The sequence below is a fragment of the Arvicola amphibius genome, chromosome 4 (assembly GCF_903992535.2).
Source record: "Arvicola amphibius chromosome 4, mArvAmp1.2, whole genome shotgun sequence".
NCBI classification, from domain to species: Eukaryota; Metazoa; Chordata; class Mammalia; order Rodentia; family Cricetidae; genus Arvicola; species Arvicola amphibius.
This window is the reverse complement of record NC_052050.1, coordinates 102,769,566-102,775,828: the sequence shown is the minus strand read 5'-3', so window position 1 is coordinate 102,775,828 and position 6,263 is coordinate 102,769,566. Positions and strand designations below refer to the sequence as shown.

Below are 6,263 nucleotides of genomic sequence, written 5' to 3'. Positions count from 1 at the left end.
CCTACCCAAGTCCAGAAATGCTATATATACTACTGTAGAAAGCACTGAGACAAAACTGGCATAGAAAACAACAAACTTTCGCCCAGCCCACAGGTCCCTTGTTCGTTCCACAATTTTTTTTATTTTTTTTTATTTTTTTTTTTATTATTTTTTTTGTTTTGCTTTGTTTTGTTTTGTTTTTCGAGACAGGGTTTCTCTGTGGCTTTGGAACCTGTCCTGGAACTAGCTCTTGTAGACCAGGCTGGCCTCGAACTCACAAAGATCCACCTGCCTCTGCCTCCCGAGTGCTGGGATTAAAGGCGCGCCACCACCGCCCGGCTTCGTTCCACAATTTTACACCCTAAATAGAATCTTTAACAATAACTTCTTCTGAGACAGCTTAATTTAGTGTAGAAGAACTTATCTTTGAATTCTATCCCTCCCCCTTATTAGCTGTGTGATATTGGGACAAGATATTTAATTGCTTGTGGATAAAATGGGTTTTGCTCATGGCTAAACAAGTTGTAAAACAATTGCGGGGTGCTTAGTAAATAGTAAGTACAATATGTTATTTACTTAAACGACCATGCGTCTCAGGCACAATGCTAAGTTTTTTGTGGGGAGGTGAGGTTGGCGCTGGTCTTTTGAGCCTGTCTCATATTGTCCAGACTGGCCTTTAACTTCTTGTATGGCTGACCTTGAACTTTAGATAGTCTTGCCCACGTCCCGAGTTGGAATTATGGGTGTGGGTGTGTGCCAACTGGAGGATTTTATGAGGTGCTGGCGATGGAAGCAAGGTTCCAGGCATGTTCCAACTGAATCTTCTTAGCCCTCTGTTGATTTTGTTTGTGTTTGTTTTTTGTTGTTTTTTTTTTTCCATATGTAGTCTAGGCTGGCTTCGAATTCCTAATCATCTTGCCTCAGCCTTATTTTTTGCAGAGATCTTAAGCCTACCTAATTCTTGACAGTAAACAATCTAATTGTTCACTAATATATTTATTGAGTACTATTAGGCACAAGGTAATCTTACAACCCGGTGAATAAACCAAAAAATCTGATCTCAAGGGCTGGAGAGATGGCTCAGAGGTTAGGAGCGCTGCCTGCTCTTCCAGAGGTCCTGAGTTCAATTCCCAGCAACCACATGGTGGCTCACAACCAAATATAATCAGATCTGGTACCCTCTTCTGGTCTGGTGGCATACATGCAGACAGAACACTATATACACAATAAATAAATAAATCTTTAAAAAATTATTTTTTTTAAATCTGATCTCAAAGGCTTAACACAGTAAAGATATACACAATTTCAGATGCCAAACTTTATTGTTTGATAGACTGGTGAGTCACAAAAAAGCATAATGATATTCCATTTTGGGGCAATGCTGGTCTTGAACCTAGAGCCTTGGCCATGTTAGGCAAGCACTGTACCAGTGAGCTATATCCCAGCCTCCTGTAGTTGTTTAAAAGATGAGAAAATAAAGCTACAGGAAATCCAGTAAGTTGCCAATGGTTTTGATTTGTAGCTAACAAAAGGAGCTTCAGACTGTGGTGTTCTTTTGGTTTTTTTGTTGTTCTGCCCATGGGCTACACAAGTAAAGCTTCTTGTCTCCTATTAGGGTGACCTGTCTCTTAATTCTTTTGTGACTCCACCATAGTTCCTTAAAAGAACTCAGAGGCACACACAGGAACCCCACTGCCTATATCAGACAAACTGAAGAAGTGTGTTTCCATTTATTTATTAACTTTTGTGTGTGGATGTGCTGCCTGTGTATATGTATACCACATGCATGCCTGATGACTGTAGAAACCAGAGGAGGACATTGGGTTCCATGGAAACTGGGTTATGGGCCTCCGTGTAGGTGCTGGGAACTGAACTTGGGTCTTCTGGAAGAGTAGGCAGTGCTCTTAACAGCTGAGCCACCTTTCCAGTAGCCCGACTCCCACCCCTCCCTCAGTGTTTTTCAGGAAACTTTCAAATACCAATCATCTATCAAAGTGTTAAAGTCCAACAATCAGCAGTCCCCTTTGAATCACCTAATTAACATGCCCAATCAAAATATACTACGGCATCCTAGCCCATTCTAAGACAGACTGCCCTTTTTCTCTTCTTAAAAACCACACATGCAAGGTCATTTGTTTCTGTTTTTCTGCCTATAGAGGACCTCACTGTGAAAACAGGTGTTTAGATGTGGTTTGTGTTTAATCTGCTGAGGTCAGGGAGAGAACCCTTGATGTACGGAGAGGTGTGGTCTCCTTGTGCTATATGTGTGCAGTGTCCAGGGAGGAAAAAAATGGTGTCAGATCACCCTGGACTGGACTCAACAGACTACTCTAAGCCATTTGGACACTCAGAATGAAATACCCCATCACCACCATACCCTATCCTTTAGAAGAGCTATTGGCTATTTTTTCAGTCCTTGGCCTAGTTTGTAGAGAAAGTAGAGTCTTTTTGTTTGTGAGCCTCTCCAGCCCCAAATTGTGTGTTTTAAAAAGTACTTATGATTCTCATTTTCTTAGACCTCTCATTTAGTCTACTTGACTGACTTTATTTCTTACAATACCTGTTGACCATAGCCTAATTCTTTTTTTTTTTTTTTTTTTTTTGGTTTTTCGAGACAGGGTTTCTCTGTGGCTTTGGAGCCTGTCCTGGAACTAGCTCTTGTAGACCAGGCTGGTCTCGAACTCACAGAGATCCGCCTGCCTCTGCCTCCCGAGTGCTGGGATTAAAGGCGTGCGCCACCACCACCCAGCCATAGCCTACTTCTTGACTAGAAAATAGTGCCAAGGGGCTGTAGAGATGGCGCAGCGGTTAAGAGCACTGATTGCTCTTCCAGAGGTCCTGAGTTCAATTCCCAGCAACCACATGGTGGCTCACAACCATCTATAATGAGATCTGGTGCCCTCTTCTGGCCTACAGGCAGGATACTGTATAAATAAATAAATAAATAAATAGGAAAAAATGTCAAGCAAAGTCAAAGGAAAATGTCTTCCCTCTTTTATGTTTTGTGGCTAAAACTTGTCAAAAATTAAACATCACAATTACTTTTTTCTCTTTTTATATTTTTAGTTAATATTGTCAGTATTCAGAAATAGCTAGAATAAAATGGAGGCAAAAGAAACACCTACAAAGAATAACATACTTGTTTGAGACTTTGAAAATAAAAGTGAGCGGGCAATGGTGGCACATGCCTTTAATCCCAGCACTCGGGAGGCAGAGGCAGGCGGATCTCTGTGAGTTCATAGGCCAACCTGGTCTACAAGAGCTAGTTCCAGGACAGGCTCCAAAGCCACAGAGAAACCCTGTCTCAAACATAAACAAACAAACAAATAAATAAATAAATAAAGCAAAACAAACAGCAACTAGAATCTTTTTCATCAGTTTTAATTCTCCCTTGGAAAAATTCTGCCTACACACAGACACAATGTTGTTCTTAGCAATAACAAACACCTCAGGTGTGCCTTGGAGAGTCCAATAGAAATAAAGGATTCTTCAGTTACATGTCTGAAATCGCTCTCCTGATCCAGGTTTACTGAAAGCCACATGGTCTTCATCCCACTTCATGCAAGGAGAGCAGTGCAAGCACCACATACCTGGAGACTCAGGAAGGAAAATGTTCCTGGCAATTATTCTTCCTAATTAGTTAGCAAATTTCATTTGTTGCTGGATTAAAGGCATGCGCCACCACACCCGGTTCCCTGGCAGACTTTTAAGTAGAAACTATTTAAAAGTACTTACTACTCAGCCAGCACATTCTAAACTGTGCCTACATTTAGATAATAAATTTTTAATCTAATTTGCAGCAGGAAATAGTAAACAGCTGGTAATTTCAGAAATTCCCCCTCCTGAAATCATCAAACCAGGCATTGTGGTTCACGCCTTTAATGTTAGCACTTGGGAGGCAGAGGCAGGCAGATCTCTGAGTTCAATAACAGCCTGGCCTACCGAGTGAGTTCTAGGACAGCCAGTGTTACACAGAGAAACCCTGTTTCAAAAAGCAAAGAATAACAAAAAGCTCCAACTTATATTTAGGCTCAGTTGGGAAGAGGAGCCAATACAGAGCATGGTTTAACCATTTAAAACAGAAAGTTTTGGGGCTGGAGAGATGGCTTAGCGGTTAAGAGCACTTAGTGCTCTTTCCAGTTGATCCTGGTTCATATTCCCAGCACCCATATGGTAGTTCACAATTTGGTTTTACCAAGTTTTTATAACTTTAATGTCTTCTTTTTCATTCTCAACCTGTCACCTAAAAAGTGTTCATTTGAAACAAAGCACCAGGTTTATCCAAATGAAAAGTTTGCCCAGCGAGACAAACGCCTCTACTCCTAGCACTGAGAAGGCAAGGGAACCTGACATCGAGGCCAGCTTGGTCTAAATGGCAAGTTCCAGGCCAACCAGGTTATACAAGTGAGATGCTATCTCCAAAAAGAAAAAAAAAATGGGTAGGTCATCATGTACTCTTTATCGTTGGTGACAATATTCGGCAGTCTTGACATGTAGTTTATCGGTACCAGTTGGACCGAAACTCGGTAGGAAGGACCTTACCAGAGCTCATTTGACAGGTTTTACTGTTCTTTCCCCCACTCGCCACTAGGTTGCACTAAAAGATGTGTTCTGCAACATACACAATTTAACTAGTAAAAATAAAACAAGACTATCACGTGACGAGTCAGAACGTTAGAAAAGCCACCACAACGTTGTATTTCACAGAACTCTTGTCTCCTTCGTCTCCCCCCCAAAAAAAACCTTAAGAGCTGGACCCTAGCAAACCCCATTTGGCAGACTTTTCTCGTCTCCATCACATAAGTTCCCCAATTCTTTGCCTAGAGGCTCCATTCGACCTGGCGCCATTAAGCCAGCGGGGAGGGCTCCTAAACTGGGTGTTCGTGATCAAAAAAACTGGGGCCGTCATGGGGAAAGACCCCTTTTAGAGGTTTATCGGGAGGGGACTGAGCCTGACGAGGCTGCAGGGCCGCGAGGCCCCGCCCCCCCCAGTTCCCATCGTGCCTCGCGCGAAGAAGACGCGAGGCGAGGGCGGGGCGGAAGAAAAGGGGCGAGACGAGGGAAGAGGTGGAGCTAAACCGAGGAATGGAAAAGCGGGAGGGGGAATGGGCGGGACTAGAGGAGCAAGGAACACGACTAGACCGAGACGGGGCGGGAATGGGCGGGGAAGGGGCGTGGTTATAGGAGCGGAGCAGAGGAAGGATGTGGTAATTGGAAGACGTGGGGCGTGGGGGTGGGGGGGGAGGAACAGAGAAAGGGGCGGGGCTAGTATCGAGAAGCGTATGGGTTTTGCGACAGAGGAGGGGCGAAGCGGAAGCGGAAGTGGAGGGTGCGCTTGGCGGCGGCGGCGGGAGCTGCGGAGTCGGGAATCAAAACAAAGGGCCTGGGGGGCGGGGGGGGGAAGGCGGCAGGGTCGGAATGTGAGCGGAGAAGGAGCTGGCGGCTGAGGTGAGTCCTCTGTCAGTTCCGGGACTCTACTCCGGTGCTCGGGTTGTTCGGCCACCAGCGCAGCTGGCCCGGGAACAGCGCCCTTTTCCCCCAGACTGATGTTGCTGGGGTCCGGGACCCTCCAAAGGAACCGCGCGAAAAGATCGGTCTCCCAAACCATCCCGATGTCTTCCGGGGCGTTCGGCTCCCCGCCGGCGCCTGCTTCCCTGCTCGCTCCCGGGCCCTCAGGTGTCAGCAACAACCTTTGCAGGCTGTGCAAAGTTAGAAAGTTGAGAGAAAAGGGACAGTGATGGAGTTGCGTCCCTTAGCTTGTTTGTTTTTTGTGCTTTGCAGCCCTGCAAAGAGCGGCCTGGCTCTTAGCAGCCTCTTTGGATTCAGCTTCAGTATCAGCCACTCCCCCCGTTAATTCTAGCACGAACGTGTTGTTTGCCAAACACTCTTTTGGTATAACGAAGAGCTTTCTAGTTGTACTAGCCGTATCTTTTGGACTTTCCAGGATCCTCCTGTTTTGTATACAAGGAAACGGTCAGCTAAATGGTCTTCCTTTACATTTAGTGAGCTCTACATTTGTCCAGCGGTCATTTGTTGATAACTTGCGAGGCACAGTGGAGTGCTAGGTTCAGGGGATACAGCAGTGAATAAGAAAATAACAGTCGCCGGGCGGTGTTGGCGCACGCCTTTAATCCCAGCACTCGGGAGGCACAGGCAGGCGGATCTCTGTGAGTTCGAGACCAGCCTGGTCTACAGAGCTAGTTCCAGGACAGGCTCCAAAGCCACAGAGAAACCCTGTCTCGAAAAACCAAAAAAAAAAAAAAAAAAAGAATAACAGTCAATAT

General features: G+C 45.1%; 1 protein-coding gene across 3 annotated transcripts in view; it reads left to right on the top strand.

Moving 5' to 3' along the window:
• The first annotated feature begins 5,296 nt into the window (after positions 1-5,296).
• Positions 5,297-6,263, top strand: part of Marf1 (meiosis regulator and mRNA stability factor 1) — a 56,119-nt gene continuing 55,152 nt past the window's right edge. For all 3 annotated transcript variants that reach the window (XM_038326147.2, XM_038326148.2, XM_038326146.2), the window contains exon 1: positions 5,297-5,427. The gene's annotated coding sequence lies outside the window, so the exon portion shown is untranslated. The remainder of the gene's footprint in view (positions 5,428-6,263) is intronic.